Source organism: Pinus tabuliformis, chromosome 3_2 (assembly GCF_031772625.1).
Source record: "Pinus tabuliformis cultivar Carrire ecotype Pingquan chromosome 3_2, CPIR1, whole genome shotgun sequence".
Taxonomy (NCBI): Eukaryota; Viridiplantae; Streptophyta; class Pinopsida; order Pinales; family Pinaceae; genus Pinus; species Pinus tabuliformis.
In genome coordinates, this window is record NC_142302.1 from 682,518,337 (window position 1) to 682,528,999 (window position 10,663).

A 10,663-nucleotide genomic window follows, 5' to 3' on the forward strand; every position below is an offset into this window, starting at 1 on the left:
CGAGAATTTTGTGTATCTTTTGAGGGGATACAACTAGAAGCATCCAAATACCAAGGATGAAAATATGGTATATATACAAAACTCTTACAATAGAGTAGTGCACACTTCTATAGGAAAGTCCCCATTTGAAACTTGTTTTTGATATTTTCCACCTTCACCTTTATATATTACATGTGGGAAGTAAGGTGGAGTGAGGGAAGATCTTACAGGAGATTCCTTAAGGGCTAAAAATGTCATATAGAAGATTAGGAAAATCCATCTACACGTACAAGAAACAATACAAAAGTTATAGGAGAAGTATAAGGCCATATATGATTAACACAAAACATAGGAATAATTCAACGTGGGAGACAAAGTATGGGTAAAGTTGAACAAGGATAGGTCGCAGGGGCCTTGTAATAAAATTGAGGATTTGAGCTGTGGTCCCATTGTGATACTAGAAAAGGTGGGTGGTAATGCCCATCGACTCAATCTACCACCATATATGCACATTTACTCAGTTGTGAATGTAGGGAATTAAAACAATTCTAGATTAGGAAGAGGAACAAGTCCTACCTTCTATGGAAGATTTGTCTACATATGCATAGGAAAAATTCATAGAAGATACAATTTTGTAGAATAGGTCTAGAGATACAAGACAGGGGTAGCATGACCTTTGGCAGATTAGGTTGAAGGGACAGCTTCTGGGAAAATCTAAATGGTACACTAGAGAGAATGTGGAGGAAATTTTCCTCACCTCACTTAGTAGGATCTTTCGAGATCAAAAGCCTCCCAATATGGGGAGGTGTGATCTATAATGGATCAATATATTTTTCTTCATCCATCTCGATGCATTTGGAGTGGGAAAAGTGGATGAATCAGCTCATGGGACCATTGTTTCTGACAAGACTTAGTTTGACAAATCAAGGTTTGAAACCTTGAAGGAGTGTTTTGAGGTATTAAAGAATGTTTTATGGGTGTAAAAATTTACTTCATTAATGCAACATCATTTCATGCTATTTTACACACAAAGGCCTTTTCAATGGTGCAAGAATTGTGTCACATTAGACAAATTTTAGGGTATAAATTGCGCCTCCTAAGGATATTATAAAATAATAGCGGAAATAATAAAATAAGATTAGATTGCATCATCAAATTTTAGAGGGAAGAAAGAAAAAAATACCTTTGCAACTTGTATCTTCAACTTATCTCCCTATAGTTTTATTCAAATTTCAAGTGGGAGCACTCATTTGATGCAAAATTTAATTCCTAATCCAAAGAGTACCCATATTGCATACTTTTTATGGACCTTTCTACATGAAAAATGAGAAATACCTAAAAACGCGTGATTGCAATCACATTTACCGTGTATTTCTCATTTTTGTGAAGCAAGGTCCATAAAAGATATGCAACATGGGTACTCTTTAGATGAGGAATTAAATTCTTCATCCAATGAGTTACCCTGCTCGAAATTTGAGTAAACATATATGGAGATAAGTTGAAAATACAAGTTTAAAAAGTAGTTTTTTTATTTTTTTATTTTATTTTTTTATCTTTTTACTTTTTGACTCTAAAAATGGTGATTTATCCCCCATGGTTGACATCATCATCTGAAATCCTATTAGTTATTATAAATTTTATTTTTCTTGTCCATTTTTGTTTTGAGGCCCATTTTAGACCTCAAAATTTCTCTAATTATCGAACTATGTATGTGAAAGTTATGACACTCAGAAGTTGACCTTCCTGTTTTCACCACCACGGTTCGAGAAAATGTCATGTCAACCCCCATTATTCATTGAAAAGGGGCTATCCACATGATTGTGATGAAAAAAACTCTATAAGGGTCCAGATTGTAACTTTAATCAAGAGTTGATTTAGTCAAACTTAAATACTAGTAGGCTATCATGTTGTGTTATAACCTGGCCACCAGGAGGAAGAGGCATTCCATGATTTTGGAGAGTATTGTTCCATATCTGAGAAAATATAGCTAAGGGAGATAGGAGGTAAAACACATAGAGAGGATTTGAGCACCTTAGCAGCCCATAGGACACAAGCCTTGCTTCTTCTTACTTGCAGACATATTTCCAGACATAGAAAAAGAGTGAAGCGACCTCACATTTCAGCAGGGTTTTCTCCCAAAAGGATTTCCCAGAGCATATTTCGTGCCTTATGTGTCTGTGTGAGCTTATTTTTCCATTCTCTGTTTTTCTGCATAATTTCCATTCATGTGCATGCACTAATTACAGTTAAATCTATAGATCTTGAAATTTAATAAAACTGTAATAATATAAAATTTGAGATTTTTAATATAATATTTTTAGATCTATTATGATGAACTATCCAGTGGAATATCCATGATAGTTTATGGATCAGTTCTTATAAAATTGGTAGTAATGTGTGATTGTGACATATTTGAGAGGCATTCAACCATTTGATAACATTTAAAGAGTCTATGAAAACTTGAGGTGAGTGACAATTATTTTCCAAAGCCTAACATATGAGTTTGAGTGAGAGAACTTATGCAAAATTATTGGATCCTTTTTTGAGGATAATCTTATATTTCATGAAATGATGTCCATTTATATAAAGGAGCACACCACCCCCACATATATTATTTTTGTTGGAGCCTTCATCAATGTATGAACAAGGAATTTGTGTATTGATTAATTCTTTAGAGATGATGCAAGGATCATAATGTTTTTCTTTTGATGGTAGGAGAGCATAAATTCTGCCAATTGAAAAAATATGAGATCAGGAGCTAATGACGTGTCTTGAAATATATCATTGTTCCTTTCTAGACACATCCCTCAGTAGATGAGGGGAGGTATATTCCTGATGGATTCATTGTTTGATGTATCCTATTGGGACTTCCAAACCTCTAGGAAAGAATCAGCCCACCGATCTATAAGTTGTTTTGTTTTTGAATATATAAACTAGGTGAAGGGAAAATGTAAGAAAAAAAGTATGACATATTTTCCAACATCATTACATAGTATACACCAATTTAAACCTTCCTTGTAATATATTTTTTGGTTGTCCCAACTAGGAATTTTATTGTTAATAATACACCACAAAAATAGTACCGATTTTTCTATACAATTGATCTTTCAAATATGTTTCCACCAACATTCATGGTTTTCCCTTTCTCTTTCAATGATTTGGTGGATATACCTAGTTTTTTGAGTGCAGTTCCTTGTTGGTTAATCGACCCATATGAGGGAGTATTCCCTCTATCTAATTATGATATGTAATTATTTAAGAGAATTTACATAATTTGTCCATAGAGTAGAAAAATCATCATGAAAAGCTAATTTTGTGGTACCTTTCCAGCCTTGTACCCAAAAGGTAAACTAACCTTCATCAATGATCTGGTTGAGAAAGGTTATTCCTTGATAATTTAAGTGTGTCACAAGCTCATTGGGAGAGAGAAATTTCCAAAACAACTAGTCCATATATTTCATCAAATTCGAATTCTTTCCCCATTTCTCACACACTACACAACCCTGCTTCCAACCACTACAAAAGAAGATATTAACGCTTTCCAAATTAAAAATTAATTGGTTATTCATATATTAAGTAATCACATCCATTCATCACTAGAGTGAGCAATTATATATTTAGGATATATGACTGCTACCCGTAAGTTGTTATTAGAAAACAATCCACACCGAACGTTCATAACTAGATCCTTTGCAAAAATGGGAAGATATTTCAAGCCACAACCACCCCATGCTTTTGGAAGGGATATCATGTTATAGTGTACCCATGGAATAACAACTTCATCCTTGTAGCTCGACCATAGAAAACACCTAATTTAGAAGGTTTCTGATAGATTAAATAATTCCTATGAGGAGCCAAGTTAGGGCCATCGAGTATAAAAGTATGGCTTTGAGCACAGATTTGATAAAAAGTAGTCATTTGACCCACAATAGCCATTGGAAAAATCCAATGTTTTAATCCTTTTCCCACTCTAACCAATAACCATTGTTAGTTGGAATTCTTGGCTACATTTATCTTTAGACGAAAATCAAGGTATTTCATAATACGTGAAACATTTCGATGGTGAAGGGAAAATAGTTTTGCGCTCTACACACCTCCCCATGAGACAATCCAACATACGAAAGAGCATATTTCTAAACATTTATGATTGTCCTACTTTCTTTTTTAAATGATGCATGAACATCATGGATAGAGCTAAGATCTTGTCCTAACCCATTAAAAAAAGGAAATATGTCTTAAAAAAAGGATATGTGTCATGAAAAGTTTATCCACCACCTCAATGCGCTTTAGTTATACCCATCTTTTTTTTTCCAATAGTAACATGATCAGACCATCTACTACTAGAAGAAATAGGAGCAACATAGTGTGTAGCCTCGTCTTAGGTCTTCTTGGGCATGAAAGAATGGGGAGGTCAATATTTTGATTAATGATTTAAATGTGAGACAAATCATGACACAATTGATCAAAGGAACTTCAGATTGAAGGTGGGTAAGAATCATCCAAATGAAAACCCAACCAACTTTGTTGTCAGCTTTGAACAGGTCAATTTTGGCCATAATTCCTTTCAATTTCTTGATTTTGAGACTATGAATCCCGTGGCACTTGTATAGCTTTGTGTTCTTGATGCCCTTCTAAGAAGCCAAATTGTTCTTTAGATACATTTCTAGACAACATGGGTCTAATTCTATTGATAATAATTTTAATGATAATTTTGTAGACATAATTGCATAAGGGGATTGGCCTGTAGCCATAAAATTTTTAAGGGTTATTATTCTTTGGGATATGGGTGATGAATTTTGAATTTAAAGGGTCATAGATTTTTCCAGATAGGAAGGAATATTCAACCACTTTGAGTAAATGACTCCCTACTAATTCAAATAATCCCATATAAAATTCCAATGTCCAACCATCTGGGCTAGGATTTTTATCCTTTTGCATTCCTTTAAGAATAACCTCCAACTCCCTAGCTAGGATAGAATCCATTAACTAAAATTATTAATTGTGGCTTCCCTTGGTACCTTGAAGTGACATTTTCCCATGGATTCTAGTTGTTAAAATTTTACAACTCAACTTCCATTTGACTTGGGAAACTCCTAGATAGTGTTACAACTTTTGCACCCTTTTGCATAATTTTGAAAAAAAATTGTATTTTTGTCACCACTTTTTAACCAAAATACTTAGCTCTTTCGCCTCTAGTGTTCTTCTTTTCATGTAGGAGTCTCTTCTTCTATCCCTCTAAGTGAAGAATTCTTTGTTTTACTTCCACCAATTGACATCCCCCACCCTTTATAGATTCTAATATATCTGATTCTATTTCGACAAATTTCAGCTCGCATCATCTCTATCCTTTTTTGATGTGCCCATTGAATCATAACCTACTTCACCTTTTTGAGGTTGTACATAAATGGGTGGGATGGTGAAGATTACAAATTATATTTGAAAGGGATCCAAGTATCTTTTACAAATTACAAGAAAGCCATCATCATTTATTGAGGAGGGGTTGTACTTGAAACAACTACCAATTTTTAATGTCCACCTTTTACCTCTAGGAAGATCGAGCGATGATCAAAAGACTCGCTAATTCCACCCATTAACAAAATAAGGGAATTTTTCAAACCAAATATTCTTCCATCAAAAGTTTGTCCAATAGTTTGGTTACCATCGCATCTCCAGTCCTCCTATTACACCATGACTATTTTTACTTGATGTGGGTTACATTAATTAGATAAATGGCAATAAGTTTCCTAATGAAAAAATCAGTGGAAGGGTCCAGGAGTGCTTGGAGGCCCCATACTTTGGAGGTTCCCAAGGAGAAGTTTAGGTCACCCCTTGTAATGAGGTTGTATTTCTTCATAAAGGATTTTTTAAATAAATTATTCAAGTAATGAAATATTTTATTCGATGGACGATAAATATTGACCACAAATAACTCCATACTAAGTTTTGGTGAAAAAACGTTTTCCTAAAGCATATATTCAAAGCCCTAGAAACTAAGACATTTTATGGATTTTATTTTGAAGCCCATAGGAAATCCCTTTGAACATCCTCTAGCATCAATCGAAAATTAAAACCATCTAAGGAACATTTTTTTCAATATATCAAATACCTTATCATTTTCTCCTAGTGTTTTTCGAAGTAGTAAAGGTTGGAAAAGTAGCTACGTTTGGTCTTGACATTTCTCTTTGTACTTGTACCAAAATAAGAAAAGAATAACTAAGAATAACTATAGTACATGTGAAGTGCAAGGTGTAGCATCTATGATGTGTGAGATTTTGGAGGGATGTATGATCCATGACATATATCCTATAGGAAGGATGAAGGATCACAGAGGAGCAAGGGACCTTGTCATATATCAAGCTACCTTGTTGAAGATTAATTATTATAGAGAATGGAGGGCTAAGTTGATGCTTGTAGGAGGTCTTGGTCTTTGGGTCTTAGAGCTCATTTTGATCTAATGATATATGAAGAAGATTATTCGGGTTTTCCCCAACTATGGGGCTTTACCCTAGCTTGGAGCCTATATCTTGTGTCTTTGTGCTCCTAATTATTTGGTAATTGCTTAATGAAGAAATAAAACTAAGTCTAAAAAGGAAACAAATATCACGAGTAAGTATCAAGTAAGGAGAATCAATTTTAATCTACCGGGACATTGATTTCCCAACATAGTATCAGAGCTATGGTTAATAGGATGGAGATGAAGATCATTTTCTATTGGCATTTTTGTAGCAATTATCATATGAGGTATGAAACTTTCAATTAAAAGACTTATGGTTCACATATAAAAACCTAACACTATATACACTCTTATTAGTGGTACAATTTCAGGCTTATATTGATGGCATCTATGACCTGTTTCATGCATATTCTTCTATGGATTGGATGAGTTCATATGCCTACTATCTCTTGGGCTGGATGCTTTCTTATAGCATCTTGGAAAATGGAATGATCTATATGATGATCCTAACCTCTATGATGTGAAACGTTCATTATCTATGTGATGCATAGACAAAGAAGAATAAGAAACAAGTTCCTGCACTCTAGAATTTCTTTGGTAAAATTTGCATGAATCTAAGAGACATAACAATGAATTGAACAATGAAATATAGAACATGTCATGAAGATCTAAAACTCATCAATAGAATTCAACATATTTGTAAAGAATTTGTGACAAATCATCAAAAAATTGTAATAAGAAGTAGTTATGAAGGACCATCCACAAGTGCCTATTATCAATGAAAAGACAAGCATAAGAATTGTATATCTCAAGATGGATGTGTTTGCAAGAAGGTATAAAGTAGAGGGTGTTGTCCCTTTTAATGTTCTAGCAGGCCAAGTTAAAGGAGATTTGTTCATGGGTTGTTTTGGACATGATTTCATGTGTATCTATAGTAATACTCTATGATAGGGTCTGAACATGATTTTTGCGTTTGTAGGTGGGATGAGACTCCTAGCTAGAGTTGGAATCAAGGTCATGTGAGGGTTGAGTTCCCTCAAAAAGCTACATAGAACATCATAGGTTTGAGAGGAGGTTTATCATGTGTCTTTAAATGATTAAAGTAACCACAGGGTCTGTGGAGGCTAATGGTAGGAAGTGGTTGCAGTAAGGAGGCATATAGACTAAGGTACTTTAGTGTGTTGGATTCTAAAAATGTTAAGGATCTTTAGGGATTGTGTCGAGCTTGTAAAGAGGTATGGATGCCTTTCCTTATGTTGCTAAATGAAATGAGTGAGTGTATATTCTAAGCACGTAGGATAAAAGCTTTGTATGCCCTAGTTAGAGTTTCTTCCTATGCCTAATAGTCAAATAATTTTTCCCTATCATGTATGTATTATCTTTCTTAAGTTTATTCCTTGTGGAGAGGACCAAGTGTTGGATATATCTCTGATAAGGAGAAAAAAATACTATGATTTGGAGCTATTTTTTACCTATGTTTAGGCCAAAGTTTGTCTTAGATATGGTACAATGTTTAGGCCACAAATCACAAGACACGAATAATGCAAAGAAGGTTGGGTAGAAGTGGATTGTTACAATAGAAGAAGAAGTGTAATGGAAGGATTGTTCAATGGCTTGAATAGCATAAACGTGTACCCTATTTTGGTGTATGTAGGTGGGAATATCAATAATAAGTGTGAAGATTAATGAAATCCCAATTACATTGTATGCATGAGGGCATCGAGTGTTATGTGGGAAGTTGACAAGAAACCCTAAGTCTTGTGATATTTTATCTATCTGACAGATGGAGGAAAAGATATTGAGACACTGAAGGAGACCTAAGAAGCCCAGGTAAGTTGATTGTATAAGGGCCATAGGGTCCCAAGTAAATGTAATTTGTTTTTAGTGTTGTTTCCATAGGTTGTTTAATACATGCACATGAAATTGGGTAGAAAGGAGGGTTGTGACTAGAGAATAAGAGAAGATTTGTTCATGGAGTTTTGAATAGTGCTTTAGAGTAAGCCTACTATAGTGTTTTTTGGTGCATAGTTATGTTAAGTGGGTTTCTTGTTTGATTTCCTTGTGTACAGTCCTTTGGTGGAGAAAAAGAGTTGTTAGAGGGCAGTGTTGTCAAGCCCCAGTTCTGTTGCCTTTGTAGTAGAAAGGAGATGTATAGTAGGAAGATGTTGATGTTATAATAAGAAATGTTCCAATGCCACTGGAAGGATTTTTAGAGGGAAGACTATGAAATACCTAAGATGTAACATCCTAGAGTATTCGGATAGTTGATAAGTTAGGGAGATCTGAAGGCCCTAAGGAGAGTGACAAAAGTAGTTTATTTGTCACACTACAAGGGAAGGCTTGGTATCCCTACGAGCAATCTTTTGAAATGAAAAGGAGAATAGAAAATGGGAATATCTAAAGGATGTAGTAAATGAAATCCTTAAGTACAATATCATTAGAGAAGGAATCATAATCTATTAGAATGTAGATTTGGAGCCCTAGTTTAGGAGTTTTAAGATGATAAAACTTAGTGATAATAATGTTGGTTAAGGAAACTACAACAATCACATGTAGCTGATGTAAGGGGAATATGAGTAGCTCTGACACAATTTGAGGCTTGTTGATGCGCTCCCCGTATTTGAGATTGAGTGAGCATTGATTTCTCCTCCCAGGTTGAGAGGGAGTATGTTCAGACACTAGTTATGCTTGTGTCAGGTACTATGATGGATAAGGATTGAGATCATAACTTAAGTACATGGACTTGGATAAAGACTGCTCCCATGGATAGACATGTCCTTGAGGGAAATCATGATGAGCGCCAGTATTGCATCAAGAATGCTGCAAATCCTGGGTTACCAACTTTACTTATCAACCTGTGGTTCGTACAAACTTGGAGGTGACAATGTTATATGCACAAGTAGAAGTGAAGGTCCTGCCTGTTGTCACTTATTCATCTAGCGAGAGACCCTAGGGGTTCCGAGCTAGACTTCTATAGAGTTAGAATAAGCTTGATTCTTTGATGGAAGGAGAGAAAATATATTCTAAGAGAGCTACACTACTGCAGTAATGAAGAAAACAACATGTAATGTGAAATCACACCATATCCTAATTAACCATTTAAACAACTATGCTAAGAAGAATTTCTAAATCAACCCTAACCTAATGCAGCTATATAAGTTACACAAGTAAAGAGAATCAAACCAAACTAATGAGTAAGTAAGGAAACTAAACTAAATCGGTTTTCACTTTATTAGTTTTTTTATTATCGGATAGTGTTAGAGCCTAATTGAATAACCAAATCAAATCTCAGAAGTCACAGCATTAAAATGATATGCAAAATAAAGTTCGGGAAGGAGTCAAGCAGAAAAGCAATCAAAGATCGAAATCAATGAAGGGAGGACGTAATGATGCAGTAGTGCATAGGAACCATTGGATCAATCAACGAACAATAAAAATGGAATATGAGCGATGAAGATCTTATCACAGGGGATTAAGTGAATAGATGGATGGATTGATCAATGAACATGATTAACGAAATATTGAGTGGAGGAGATCTTATCGGGGGAGGTTAAGTCAATAGATGGACGAACATGATTAATGGGTGATGAATGGTGGAGATCTTATCCCGACGATGAAGTGAATAGATGGATGGATCACATCAAGCCATGTGGCGATAGAAGGGTAAAAAATGTGCAGAATGATGGAGCGGGTTTCGTAGGTGGTAAGCAGTTTCTCATGCACCCTCAAATATGTAAGATGTATTTCTAATTTTCATGCGATTAAGCTAAGTGAGTGACACGTAGCATAGGAAAAAAAAATTTCTCACATGCTCTTGGGCAGATATCGGTCATGCAAGAATTCATGTGAGATTGCATGATAGCCGTTGGATCATGTAGGATTGATCAACGGTGGAGATCAGCCAAGCTAGTTGGTGATAGGGTGATGTGATAGTCGTTGGATCGGGGTAGACAGATAGACAGTGGAGATCTAGAGTGGATAAATTCAAGTGTTAAAATGAATCAGATGGTGATTGGTCAGCTTTGTTGTGGATTGGATGGTAAGGAAATATATGGGTATAATCTGATCAAGACATGTTTTATTAGCTTCTGCTTAAGCATTTCGTGCTGAAGGAAATGAGCATATGAGCAAGAAGTGATGGAAAAAGACGACAATGAAATGAACCTCGTACTAAATCAAGACAAAAAACTTCATGCAGGAACTCCTGTCTAACTTGTTAATTGAAAGAAG